General features: G+C 39.6%; 1 protein-coding gene across 4 annotated transcripts in view; it reads right to left on the reverse strand.

The window, feature by feature from the left end:
* Nucleotides 1-15,391, reverse strand: part of LOC105465096 (tetratricopeptide repeat domain 39C) — a 120,068-nt gene that overhangs the window by 85,529 nt on the left and 19,148 nt on the right. Inside the window, exon 1 of one of the 4 annotated variants that reach the window (XM_011713336.3) lies at nt 14,551-15,330. The exons of the other annotated variants lie outside the window; for them this stretch is intronic. The gene's annotated coding sequence lies outside the window, so the exon portion shown is untranslated. Of the gene's footprint in view, nt 1-14,550; nt 15,331-15,391 lie in introns of those variants that run through there. 4 annotated transcript variants of the gene reach the window in all.

Raw genomic sequence — 15,391 nt, forward strand, 5'->3', positions numbered from 1 at the left:
CTTAAAAGGTAAATACAGCACTTATGATTTTTTAATGAACAGAAGCAGAGTGCACAAAGAGCAAGCAGTATTTTCTCAAAGCTATATAAAACTAATTCTATTTCAGAAGAATAGAGGTAGGAGAAAAATGTTAAATGTTTTAACCAAAAATATACATTTATCTCAAATATTTATCATGTCCTTCTTTCAAAATTTCAAATCAGAATAGTAAAGGCCTTTAATTTCCTACTCATACAGGCATAACTGGCCCCTGCCTTCAGGCTATGGGCAGCCTTGCATATATGCAAAAAAAGGTAGGGCATAAAAACGCCTCATTTATTTAAAGAAGTCAGAAATAGGGTATTCAAAATTTAAATTTTAACTAAATCAACGCATTCTCACAAGTCCTTAACTGCTTATGCAATTATATAATAGTGTCCTATAGTTTATCAAGTATTTCAAAATTGCAAAACTTCATAACACACTGTGGAAGGCACACACGTGTATTTGTTTTCCAAAATCGCTGGTTTATTAGTCTCACATAAATTATTAAACTAAATGCTATTTTTAAATTTCTATTCTAGTAGAGGCACTATTAGACCACAGAAATCATACATATGATAGATAAAACCTACCTATAAGAGGTTCTGTTTTAATAACAGAATGAATTTTTGTCATATTAAAGCAATTGTGATATTTGAAAAAGCTATACTACAAATAAACATGCAATGTATAAAATAAACATGGCTAAATGAGTAAGACAGTGTTCCTTCATATACTTTTTTAATGTTTAATTTTTTATTTTTATGAGTACATAGATGTATATATTTATGAGGCACACAAAATATTTCGATACAGGCATACAATGTGTAATACTCCTATCAGGTTCCTATATTTTTGTTATCTCGTCTATGGAACTGTCTTCAATACAGAGCTGTTATATTTTAAAACAATCTGTTATGACTTCAAATATTAGCAGTAGGAGATACTTCCTTCTTCAATAGTTTTATTAAAGTATCAAAGTAAGCTATATATAAGTAAAGGTCATTTTGGTTGGTTTTGCTGTTGTCACAAGCATAGGTCTTCCTCTCTGTATATCATCTGCTTTCCTGCTACCAAAAAGAAATAAAGGGAGGGAGAAAGGCAGACAGAAAGAGGAGGAAGGAGGACAAAAGAAAGGGAGGGAGAAAAGGAAAGAAAGAAACACTATACAATAGTCTAAGAATGACATCTTATGATTTTTGAGAAGTGGTATTAAATACATATTAAAGTTGAATAGCTGGGTTGTATAACCATAAAATTCCCACAGTTTATGAAGAATTCTGATATTAAGAAATATATATCAATATTGGCCGGGCATGGTGGCTCATGTCTCTAATCCTAGCACTTTGGGAGGCTCAGGCGAGTGGATCAGTTGAGGTCAGGAGTTCGAGACCAGCCTGGCCAACATGGTGAAACCCCATCTCTACTAAAAATACAAAAATTAGCCAGGTGTCGTGCAGGGCGCCTATAATCCCAGCTACTTGGGAGGCTGAGGCAGGAGAATCTCTTGACCCCATGAGGTGGAGGCTGCAGTAAGCCGAGATTGCGCCACTGCACTCCAGCCTCTGTGACAGAGTGAGACTCCATCTCAAAAAAAGAAAGAAAAGAAATACATATCAATGTAAATGTATACCTTCTTAAGAAACTGCGAACTTTATTAAAGTTTTGAGCAGGGCAGAATATGAATGTCATGCTAACATTCTATGTACTACAGAAGCTGATATTTAGGGAAAGCTAAGCATTTCAGTAACAAAAGTAAATTAAAGTAAGTGAAACAGTAATATTATTTGAAGCAAAAATACGTTTAAATGTATTTTTTCTGTGGAAGGATGAAAGCAGCATATTGCTTTGTCTATATGCATTCAAATATACAATACAATATTTACAGTGAGTGGTGGGAATGAAAATTGGTGCAAATCTTTTGGAAAGTTCTCTGTATTTCAAAAGACTTAAAAATGTTTCTAAGAATCTATCCTAAGAAAAATAAAATATAGAAAAAATTTCTATACAAAAACATTCATAGTAGTATTATAGGCAGTATTGAGAAACAAGAATAACTAGAATATTGAAGGATAAAGACTGTTAGCCAAATTAAACATATTCACCTAGCAAAATATTATTTTACAACAAAAAGTCATAACTAAGGAAATGCTTACTCTAGTGAGGTGGAAAAAGTACAGGCTCTAGAAAATGCTACCGAGTTAAAATCTCAAGTTGATGGACTAAATCTATGACTACTAGCAAGATAGACAAACTCTCAACTTGCATTTCCTCATGTGAAAATGTGATGTAACTATACTGCCTTATGTGGATATAATCAGTAAACAAGAAAAGTATCTCAAATGTCTAGTCTGAAGCTTGGCACATACAATAAACTAGTTACTGTATCATGATGATAAATGGAAAAGGCAGGATACAAATAAGATGTTTAGTAGGACAAACCATGTAAAAATATTTACAGGCCGGGAGCAGTGGTTCACGCCTGTAATCCCAGCACTTTGGGAGGCTGAGGCGGGCAGATCACGAGGTCAGGAGATCAAGACCATCCTGGCTAACACAGTGAAACCCCGCCTCTACTAAAAATACAAAAAATTAGCCAGACGTGGTGGTGGGCGCATGCAGTCCCAGCTACTTAGGAGGCTGAGGCAGGAGAATGGCATGAACCCCGGGAGGTGGAGCTTGCAGTGAGCAGAGGTGAATATATATATATATATATTCACAGAAGGAAATACCCTAAAAAGTTATCTATAAGTAGTGAGAGTAAAGGGTGATTTTTCTATATATGTACTTTTCTTCTACTTTATCAATGAATAAGCATTTATCTTTATGAAGTTTTTAATTTGATCAACATAAGGCATAGTTTTAAAATGTGCACACAGAAGGAGTAATTTCAAACAGTAATATATAATTAAATTTCATCTATTTACTAAAAATTTTGCAAATATTTTTTGAGCACCTGTGTGTGCCAGCTCCATTGCAGGTAGTGGAATGAGGCCATTCCCACGGAGTTTACGTTTCAGAGTAGAAATACAGACAGTGAAAACTGTGTATTTATTGCTAAATCATCAATTCTATAACTGATCGTATAAGCACGTTTAAAATGGTAGTTTGGGTATTTATTACAGCCTTTCAGAAAACAAAACTGAATATGCCATAATATTTTAAGTTATAATTTTATTTTTAAGCCATAGGAAGGCAGTGTGTCAGAGCAGAGCATCTTATACTTTGCTGTGCACACAAATCCCCAAGTCCCCCCTGGCACCCTTGTTAAAATGCAGACTCTCACTCAGGTGGGCTGGGAAACTCTATCTTTTTTTTTTTTTTTTTTTTTTGAGACAGAGTCTCACTCCATCACCCAGGCTGGTGTGCAGTGGCATGATCTTGACTCACTGCTACCTCCACCTTCTGGGTTCAGGTAATTCTTCTGCCTCAGCCTCCCAAATAGCTGAGACTACGGGCGTGCACCACCACGCCTGGCTAATTTTTGTATTTTTAGTAGAGACAGGGTTTCACCATGTTGGCCAGGCTGGTCTCAAACTTCTGATCTCAGGTGATCCGCCCGCCTTGGCCTCCCAAAGTGCTGGGATTACAGGTGTGAGCCATTGTACCTGGCCCGTAGACTCTATATTCTAACAAGTGCCTAAACGGTGCTGATGCCATTGGTCCCCAAACCACACTTAGACTAGCAGAGTCTCAGAGGTGTTGTTAGGACCTCTAAACAAGTTAGGTAAGTTAAAGATGCTGACCGACAGAGTGGTGTGAACTAAAACGACATAAATCTTTCCGAAAACAAATATTAGAAAACACTGCTAATATCTTCCTACTTGAAATTAAGAATTCTTGTATTTGCTGAAGGCCTGCTCTGTTAAACCAAATTTAAGATCCTTTCCCCAGAAGTACATCTCCGTTTTCCATTCTAGTAGATGGCCCCTCGTCCTCAGTGGCCTTTGGAGGCTGACGGTCCCGACCTTTCTTTGTTCTCCTGTGTTCTTGCTCTATGTTCTTCCCTTTCCTTGTTTCTGTCACACCAACCTCCATCTCGGTCCTAGCCTCTCATGACAGGCTTGCTACACAGAGCCTGCCGGACTCTGTCCACACCAAACTGCCACAAAAGCGGTGCATGCTGGAGACACTTCACCGTGCCACTGGTCCTTGACCAGCCGCCTCTTTGCACTGTGCATCACAGCAAACTAATGTAACTGTCAGGCTCTGAGCCCCTGCAAGCACCTGGCCTTCGCTAGCATGGCTTGTCTCACTTCTTCCAAGCAGGTTCTCTGGTCCAGCTCAGCAAATGTTTAAGCCCTTAACCATCCCACATCACTGATCTTTGCCTCGTGGCCTCTGCACGTGGCCTCTCCTCTTCAGATTCCTGATTCAAATCCTGGAAAAAATCTGACTTTTTCCATGATGCTCTCTTTGTAACCTGCCCCCATACTGTGCACGGAGAAAGAAAACAGTGGTCCTGGGTTTGTACTATGGCTCTGGCAAAACTGGTTATTAAACACACACACACACACAAGCTCTTTCAGTCAACTGCCATTATAGAAGAGAAGTTTAATTCCCATAGGTGAAAAATCCAATCCATGGTGGTAAAGAGACTTTTTGCAAGAAGTTAAAATGCTGTCCTGCCTGTACAATGCTAAATGAGCTGGCAGGAATTAGAGAAACCCTTTGCAGATGCAAAACCACTTCTTCACTCCTGAGCCTGCTGTGATGGAGCTTAATACCATACCCCTGAGATTTTCTCCATCCCAAGAACCGCCCTGGTGGCAAACCTTCATCTTCCCATGTGCCTTTGCTCAGGGACTTTATGGATTCAAGAGTTAATGGTGCAGTAACAGACTTCGGTGAGCTCTGAATATGACATGCCATGAAATGTGTGAAAGCTCTGAATATGGGATAGCAGGAAACACACACTTGCAGCCTTGTGTTGAGCAGCTACAGCCCAGGTGGCAAATGGGAAGGGCTTCAAGACACATCTGGAGTGCCCTGCCTCCCAAGGGGCATCTGGCCTCAGTGTCTCCAACCTGGTTCATGATCAGAAGACCCTGAGTTGTTCCTATCCCTTTAACTGTATTTTTCTGTTGCTGAATGAATGCTCTAATAACTTGTTTCTCTCAATGTTTAATTCTAAGATGGGGAAAGGAGGGGCAGGGAAAAAAGAATGGTGTCACTGAGTAGTTTTTTTGTTTTTAGAGATGGGGTCTTGCTCTGTCACCCAGGCTAGATTGGAGTGCAGTGGCACGATCATGGCTCACTGCAGCCTCAAAGTCTTCAGCTTAAGCAGTCCTCCCACCTCAGCCTCCCAAATAGCTGGGACTACAGACACATACCCACCACACCTAGCTCACTGGGTAGTTTTTTATTTCATTCTTTTTTCAACATACACTGCTTCAACTTAATTTTCAAGCTACTTCTATGACTTACATTATTTTCAACGACTTAGTCTGATCCATTAATGTATATCTTTCATATATGTATATTATATACTCCCAGCTAGACTCTAAATTTCTTGTGAATAGAGACCAGACCTTATTTCTTCCACATAGTTTCACTGATTTTATCCCCAAAATGCACTGCTCTGCAGGTACTGAACAGACATTTTTATGAGAGTCATGGTATCTGCTCTCAAATTACTCCAGAAACTTCCACAGTGCTTCAGTACACAGGAAAAGTTCAATAAAGGACTAGCTAATTGAAAAACTGCCGAGACCCTAAATGTCATCAGGCACACCCCTTATTTACACTGTGTAAATATGCAGGGAATATTCATTTCTTCTTTTGTAGTCTTTTTACATCTTAAATTATATATCATATCATATACAGGGTAGAAAACTATAAGCCCCTGTAAAAACTCCTGGAGAGAGATTTGCCAACGTATAGCATCATTGATCCTTAGACCAAACAGTTCCACATCGAGACATATACCCCAGCAATGTTTTGCACATGTGCGTAAAAACGTGTATAAAGATGTTCACTAAAGCAGGGGTTCCCAACCCCTGGGTCGCAGGGTCCATGGCCTGCTGGGAACTGGGCCACACGGCAGGAGGTGAGCAGCAGGCGAGCGAGCATTACCACCTGAGCTCCACCTCCTGTCAGATCAGCAGGAGTATTCGATTCTCCTAAGAATGCGAACCCTACTGTGAACTGTGCACTTGGTGGGTCTAGGTTGTGTGCACTTCTTATGAGAATCCAATGCCTGATGATCAGAGGTGGAACAGTTTCATCCCCAAACCATCCCCCGCACCCTTAGAAAAATTGTCGCCCATGAAACCAGTCCCTGGTGCCAAAAAGGTTGAGGATTGCTGCACTATAGCACTGTTAAGGCCCTAAGAAAACAGAACCCACCTAAATGGTTACCCGTAATGACTAAGTATATCACATATTTATATAACAAAACACTTGATTTAGACGTTTAAATGATTATACTTGTTTTATAACATATATCAACATGGGTTGACTTCAAAACTTAAAAATCAGGTGAAAAATACAAACTGCAAAGGATACTTATGTTAATTTGAAAACAGAAACCTGCATGTTGTTAATGGTTAAAAATATGCATTTAAAGTATAACATATGGATGGAAAAGACATATACCAGCTTGATGACACTGGTGACCTATGGAGAGGGAAAGAGGAAAAATGCAATCAGGCCGGGCTGAAAGGGAAGTATCTGTAATGTCTTACTCCTCTAAAGATATCAGAAGAGATTATGGCAAATGTTTACAAATGTTAACATTTTTCAAAACATAATTCTGAGTACAAAGGACATCTATATTTGTTTATAATATGCTGCACTTTTGTATATTTAAACTATTTTAAATTGTTAAAAAGTAATATAATACACCCATTAAAAGTATTAAGAGGCTCAATTTCTCTCCATTATTAAAATAACTAAAGCAAATCAGGGCAACAGATAAGAGGAAAGAGGTCCCTAAAATATTTCATGATTACTAGCTATTCCTAACCTAATGACAGAGGCCAATATTCCTGAAGGACCATGAACCAGGGAACCTGTTGCATTCTATAATAATTTGCTTGGTCTCTTAAGGTGGCAAATGACACTCTTGGCCCTTCTCTTACATGGTTAACACGCCACTGGACTATTGGCTAGTGCTTTCTCCACTACCCACCCATCCACCAGAGCTCCATCAGACACATGCTTGCTACATGGTGGAGCCCAGAGTTCTCAAAAGCCTCCAGCTTTATCTTCCTGTGCTAGCAAATCAATGCTAATCATCAAGGGAAAATAACTGAGTTCCTACTATAATGGACTGTATGTGCAAGCTGTTTTAGATGCTATAATTAGCTGTGCTTTTAGCATGGCCAGAAAGTAGGTGGGCTCACTTTCAAGCAATGATAATTTTAACTGATGGCATTAGGGGTCTATGCAGGCATGAATTATGAAATGACATGTAAATCTGATTTTCAGAAGGAAATACTTCCATTCATCTCTCTCTAGTAATCCAATAGACCCTCAGATCCCCTACTTTTTTCCCTGAACTCAATCCACTTTGTTTCACTACTGTAGCTAATGCAAAATTCCACTAACACCACTTTCATTTTAAACTATCATTGCATAATCCCTCCTACAATCTATATTTCCTGTTTGTAACTGTTCTAGAAATAATCAGTAATTTATAATGTAGCCCTCCAAAAATATAGTACCACCATTTCACACTGATGTCTACACTGGCCCTTGTGTTATATACACGCATGCACACAAAATAACACACAGTGGAAACTCACTTAACCAATCTCCACTCACCTAAATATCTGGATTAACTAATGTCAGAGAGAGAGAGAGAGACAGAGAGAGAGCTAGATGCCCTTCACCTATTGAATACTCAAGCTAGTGGGCTTTTTTCTTTACTAGTTAAGCTGTGTGCTTACTGAGAGTCTCTACTGATTATTTCCAAATGTGATTATCCTATTGTCCAACTGTTATATAAAAATATATGGAGCCTTGTTAAATGACAACTACATAATTCATTGTTTATTATGTAACTACATGAAATAAGGGTGTGAAAAAACATGACATTTATGAAAAATAAATGCTTTGAAAAGATTTGAAAGTGGCAGATGACTTTAAAAGTTACGTTAGGGTTAGGTGAAAGCAAGATAAGTGGAAAAGGCTTGTAAAACTAAGGGGCATTTACCCAATATTGCTTCACAAATTATTTTTACCTCTTATTCCACTTTAGTGATCGCAATACTGAAAGACACGGGAATGTATTATAGATGTGGCTTATGCAAGAAAGTCAAATTAAAAATGCATCACCAAACTCACAAAGTAAAAGCGCCAGCCCCACATCAAAAGTAATAAAATGTTTATTTGCTATTAATTCATTTTAGAATCCCCTGCTTTAACTGACTTCTTAAATTATAATAAATCATCACTAGTGGTCCCAATCATGGTCCCAATCAAAAGGCCTCCAGTTACTTCAAATCCGTTTTCAGTCAGTACTACATACATTTCTTTCCCAAGAGAATTAAAATAATTGGTGTAACATTTCCCAATCGGTGACAAATTGGAAAAGAAATTATAACATTGCTTAATCCTTCAGATTTGCTCCTCTTCCTGTATTCTCTCTCTTGCTCTGAATGGCCGCACCATCCAACGAGTGACCCCAAACATCCTCAATTCCTCCTTCTTCCTCCCAACCACAACCAAAACTCAAACTGAAACCAAACAGGAGTCCTGCTGAATCTACCTCCTGTAACATTTCACATGTATTTCCCCTGCTCTCCCCAGCCCCTATGTGAGCTATGAGAATCGCTTCCTAACTTGGTTTCTTTCCTCCAGACTTACTGTGTACAGTGTTCCCAGAATTCGTTTTCTAAAACACAAATCCATGTCACTCCTCTGCTTAAAAACCACCAATGGTGCCAGGCATAGCAGCTCACACCTATAATCCTAGCACTTTGGGAGGCCAAGGCAAGAGGATCGCTTGAGGCCAGGAGTTTGAGACCAAGGCAAAAGGATCACTTGAGGCCAGGAGTTTGAGACCAACCTGGGCAACACAGCGAGACCCTATCCCCACAAACAAAACAAAACAAAAACCTACCAATGGCTCCTTATCACCCAAGTGGAAAGGGGTAAAATCCATGGTTCTACATAGAACACAGACCCACCTATCATGTGTGTCCGCCTCCATCATTCCTCTGAATACACATCTCTTTGTGCGGCCACAGAACAGCTTGACCCTGAATATAACACATGCCTAGTCTGAGGATGCTGGCTCCACCCCAGTACCCTGGGAGACTTCCCTGCTCATCCTCAAGGAACCTCCTCTGATACTCCCTCAATTCCCAAAGCCCTGGTTTCAAGTCCTGGCTCTGCTAAGTGAAGTATCCTTGAAAAGTAATTCTTTTGAGTTGCAGTTTCATCATCTGTAAAGTAGGGGGAAATGATAGTACCTTTCTTACAGGTGCATAGCGGGGACTGAATGAGGATGCCAGCACAGCACCTGGCACCCTGGGGGTCCTAAGTAAGTGCCATGTATCTCTGTTGCTATGGTCTGAACTGTGTCCCCCAAAAAGTCCTATGTTGAAACCTTAACCCCTAATTTGACTATGTCTGGACACAGGGCTTTTAGGAGGTAACTGAGTTTAAATGAGGTCATAAGGATAGGATCCTAATCCAAGAGGGTTGGTGGCTTTATAAGAAAGGGAAGAAAGAGATCTCACTCTCCCACATGTGCTCCTCACACTGAGAGAAAAGACCATGTGAGAACATGGCCAGAAAGCAGCTATCCACAAGCCAAGAAGAGAGCCAGCCCTCACCAGATCTCAACCATGCTGGCTCCCTGGTCTCAAACTCCTAGACTCTACAACTGTGAGAAAATGCATTTCTGTTGCTTAAGCCACCCAGTCTTTGGTGTCTTGTTACGGCAGCCCAAGTGGACCAATAAGCCCAAGTGGACCAATCCCAGGTGGAAGCACCTGGGATTACAGGTGGTTCATGCCTATAATCCCAGCACTTTGGGAGGCCAAGGTGGGAGGATTGCTTGAGCCCAGCAGTTCAAGACCAGCCAGGACAATGTGATGAGTCCCCGTCTCTACAAAAACTACAAAAATTAGCCGGGCATGGTGGTGCATGCCTGTGGTCCCACCTACTCGGGAGGCTGAGGTAGGAGGATCTCCTGAGCCTGGGAGTTCGAGGCTGCAGTGAGCCGTGATTGTACCACTGCACTCCAGCCTGGGTGACTGAGTGAGATTCTGTCTCAAGACAAATAAAAATAAAAATAAATTACATGCTGTGTAGATTGTCCTCATCAGACAGGCACTTCTTTGAGGACAGAGAGTGGATCTTACTCATCTTTGTCTCCTCTCAGGACCTACCATGATAATTTAAACACAGTCGGCACTTAATTAATGTTTAGCTTATATATGAAAATAAAGAGGACTCAACTTTAAAGAAATATTACCCTCTGCAGAATTTGGTTCTGAATTATAAGAGATAAACGGTGCCACCAGACACGCCGCGTCTGACAACTCAGGGCATATGGATGTGCAGCATAGCAAGTGCTGATTTAGGGGTTGGATTTTCACTGGCCCCAGGCTGAGGCCTCACCTGTAGGGAAGTCTCTGAAGAAACATGTCACCTGAAGAATGAAAAGGTCTTTTCTCCTGACCTGATCCGTGGTACCCGCCTTTCACAGCCATACACCAATGTAAAATGCCACAGTCTCCTTGTGATCTCCTTGAAGAACCCGAGTTCACAACAGCAACCCTGCCACTAACTACACGTTACTACCACCTTCCATTTGTACTGAATTTTGCATTTCCAAAGGAACCATGTTCCATTTCTAAATGCTAAATTGATAATACCAAAGTGTTGTAGTAACCAGTTAATACAACACAGAATGTCTAATATATGCAAGCCTTAAAATAAGTGAGAGATATCAATTTGGAGTCTTACCCTATCCTCCTGGTGAGATGGTCTACCTGAGACTCTGCAACACTACTCTCTAATACGCCAGACAAATGTCCTATCACAAGGAATCCACACATTTGGAGAATGGGGGATAAATGGCACAAATGGTGGGAACCCAGAAAATCTCATGTTTAAAGTAAGAATCATTCATACATCACTGACTAAGTACCAACTACATGCCAGACATTAGGGATACAGCAGTGAGCAAAACACACAAAATTCTTAATCTCAAGGAACACAGTCCAGCTGGGGGAAGTATTATCTTAAGGAATACAGGCAGTACTCACTTTATACAGTAGAGTAAGATCCTAAAAAGGACCATACAAGCTGAAACCATACAAACTGATCTCAACAATAAATGAGAAAAATCACAAGTGCCCTATGATCTTTTTAAAACTTCATCAAAACATTAAACTCACAGCTAACATCATATTCAATAGTAAAAGACCAAAAGCTTTTCCTCTAAGATAAGGAAGACAAAAACGCCCACTTTTGCCATTGCTATTCACCATAGTACTAGAAGTCCTAGCCAGAGCAATTAGTAAAGGAAAAGAAATAAAAAGCATCCAAATTGGAAAGAAAAACAGTAAAATTAACTCTGTTTACAGATGACGTGAACTTAGATGTAAGAAACCCTAAAAATAGCCAGGCATGGTGGCTCACGTCTGTAATCCCAGCACTTTGGGAGGCTAAGGCAGACAGATTGCTTTAGCCCAGGAGTTCAAGACCAGCCTGGGCAACACGGCAAGACCCCATCTCTACAAAAATATACAAAAATTAGCCAAGTGTAGTGGCACACACCTGTAGCTCCAGCTACTCAGGAGGCTGAGGTAGGACAATCACCTGAGCCTGGGGAGATCAAGACTGCAGTAGACTGTGATCACGCCACTGCACTCCAGCCTGGGCAACAAAGTGAGATCCTGTCTCAAGAAAACAAAAATATCCCCTAAAAATTCTACAAGAAATGGTTAAAAGAAACAAATTCAGCAAAGTTGCAAGATATGAAATCAACACATAAAAATCAGTTGTATTTCTATACACTAACAATGAATAATTCAAAACATTAAGGAAGTTCCATTTACAATAGCATCAAAAAGAATAAAATATGTAGGAATAAGCTTAATCAGGGAGGTGAAAGACTTATACACTGAAAACTGAAAGCAGTGCTGAAAGAAATTAAAGATGAGATCAATAAATGGAAAGATGTCCCATGTTCATAGATTGGGAGACTTAATTTTAGCTAATACTACTCGAGTCATCTCCAGATTCAATGTAATCCCTATCAAAATACCAACAATGTCTTCTATGCAGAAATAGAAAATTCCATGTTAAAATTCATACGGAATCTCAAGGGACCCCAAATAGCCTAAATATCTTGAAAAAGAACAAACTGGAAGATCTCACACTTCCTGATTTCAAAACTTACCACACAGCTACAGTATTAAAACAGTGTTCTGGGAGGCTGAGGCGGGAGAATGGCGTGAACCCGGGAGGCGGAGCTTGCAGTGAGCCGAGATCACGCCACTGCACTCCAGCCTGGGAGACACAGCGAGACTCCGTCTCAAAAAAAAAAAAAAAAAAAAAAAAACAGTGTTGTACCAGCAGAAACCCTGACATATAAACCAATGCAAAAGAACAGAGAGCCTAGAAATAAACCTTCACGCATGGAGGGCAATCTTTTCAACAGACAGTGCTGGGAAAACTGGATATCCACATTCAAATGAATGAAGTTGACCCTTACTTTATACCATACAAAATATTAAGTCAAAATGGATCAAAGACCTATGCATTAGAGTTAAAATTATAAAACTCTTATTAGAAAACACAGAAAAAGCTTAATGACACTTGATTTGGCAATGGTTTCTCAGATGTGATACCAAAGACACACACAAAAACAGAAAACACAGATACATGGTCTATATCAAAATTAAAATCTTCTCTGCATCAAAGGACACTTATGACAGAGTGAAAAGGCAATCCATGGAATGGGGGGAATATCTGAAAATTATATATTAGATAAGGAGTTCATATCCAGAATAATAAAGAACTCTTAAAACTCAACAACACAAAAACCAAACAACCCAATTTAAAAATGGGCAAAGGACTTGAATAAACATTTCTCCAAAGAATATATACAAATCACCAACAAGTGCATGAACAGATGCTCAATATCACTAATCACTGGGGAAATGTAAATCAGATACCACCTCACACCTATTAGGATGGCTAATATTCAAAACAAATCAAGAAAATTGTTGGCAAGGATGTGGAAAAACTGGAACCCTTGTGTACCACTGATGGGAATGTAAATGGTAAAATCATTGTGGAAAATAGTATAGTAGTTCCTCAAAAAATTAAAAATAGGGCTGGGCACAGTGGCTCACATTTGGAATCCCAGTGTTTTGGGAGGCCAAGGTGGGAGGATCCCTTGAACCCAGTAATTAAGAGGCCAGACCAGGCAACACAGCGAGACTGCAGCTCCACAAAAAAATAAAATTAGCCAGGCGTGATGGCACGTGCATGTAGCCCTAGTTACTTGGGAGGCTGAGGCAAGAGGATCACTTGAACCAACAAGTTTAAGGTTACAGTGATCTCTGATCACACCATTATACTCCAGCCTAGGCAAGAGAGCAAGATTCTGTCTCTTTAAAAAAAAAAAAAAAGAAAAGAAAGAAAATTAAAACTAGAATTACCATATGATCCAGTAATTCCACTTCTGGGTATATACCCGAGAAAACTGAAAGCAGGAGCTCAGATATTTGGACATCCATGTTCACGGAAGCATTGTTCACAATAGCCAAAAGGTGGAAGCAATCCAAGCGTCCGTTAATGGATGAATGGATACACAAAATGTGGCACAAACAACGGAATATTATTTAGCCTTAAAAAGAAAGAGAATTCTGACAGACGCTATAACATAAATGAACCTCATGAACATTATGCAAAGTGAAATAAGCCAATCCCAAAAAGACAAATACTGTATGATTCCACTCATAAGAGATACCTATCATAGACAAACTCATAGAGACAGAAAGCAGAAGGGCAGTTGCTGGGGCTAGGGAGAAATGGGAAAGGATGGTTTAATGGGTACAAAGTTTCCACTCAGAAAGACAAAACAGTTCTGGAGATGGATGCTGGTGATGACTGTACTTAATGCCACTAATGCCACTGTACCGTATATCTAAAAATGAATAAAATGGTGAATATTACCTGGTGCATATTTTACAATTGAAAAAATAATTTAAAAAAGCATTTAAAAACTCTACCATTTATAAATATTAGGGAAATGAAAAAGTTAGCAAAACATTTATTTTATAAGCTCTTATTTAAAACATTAGAAACATTGAACATTAAAGAGATTTCCTTCTTTGTAAGAAACTTGATGAGTTGATGGGTGCAGCACACCAACATGGCACAAGTATACATATGTAACAAACCTGCACGTTATGCACATGTACACTACAACTTAAAGTATAATAATAATAAATAAATTAAAAAAAAAAAAGAAAAAAAAAAAAGAAACTTATCAAGAGGATTTTGAGCAGGGTGCGCCCTCTTTTTATAAGATAATGTATGATGGAAAGTACGCACCTCTGTCATACTTCGAACTGTGATACTCCTTATGAAGTTTGAATCAGCTTCAGTTTAGCCTTTCTGCTTTCAATGTTGTGGATCTTTCCAAGAGTTCTTTGAAGTGAAGTTTTTCTTGGCCAGTGTCACCTCCTCCGGGACATCTGCATCTTTTTTCTTACAACCACTTTCCTCCTTTATGTCTAATAAACTCCCCTTCACTAAGTGCCTGTGGTTGCACATCCAGAGTCCCTCAAATAGGGGAAGTGTCAGCTATTCCTTCCATTTAGATTTCATTCCATTTCACTTCCAGTGTTACCACTTTTTTCTTTGCTGCATGTTCATCTTTGTTGGCCAAAGTCCTCTTTCAATTATCCCTCTGAGTAAAACGTCAGCGGGTCTATCACTAGGAATGAAGGAAGCAACACAAGGACACTCTTTGCTGTCTGTGAACTGAATAACAGAGGTGCAATGGCCAGTCACAGACAGACTCTGAAAGAAGTCACACGATTGGCTACTGATCATGATGTGCATCTGTTATATACGTAATGATTTGTGGCCTGAAGAGCTCATACACAGTAGTAACTGAAAATTGAACTGTGTTATTGGGGAACTGGTGTTACTTAACTCTGGAAACTGGAATCTGTGCATATTAGAACCAAGTAAGGCCAGGGCTATCTGTGAATGTTTACAAACTAAGGTAAGAACCCAGAGGAAAGGAACCTGATTCTTATAGAATGCATAGCAAACAAATGAGGCTGGAAGACCAGGGAAAGCCTCTCCAGGAAGGGAAGGTGGAGTTGAGGTTGAAGGATAAGTAGAAACTGAGTCAGCTTGGAGGAGAGATTCCGTGTGCAATGAA

The sequence above is a fragment of the Macaca nemestrina genome, chromosome 19 (assembly GCF_043159975.1).
Source record: "Macaca nemestrina isolate mMacNem1 chromosome 19, mMacNem.hap1, whole genome shotgun sequence".
Lineage (NCBI taxonomy): Eukaryota > Metazoa > Chordata > Mammalia > Primates > Cercopithecidae > Macaca > Macaca nemestrina.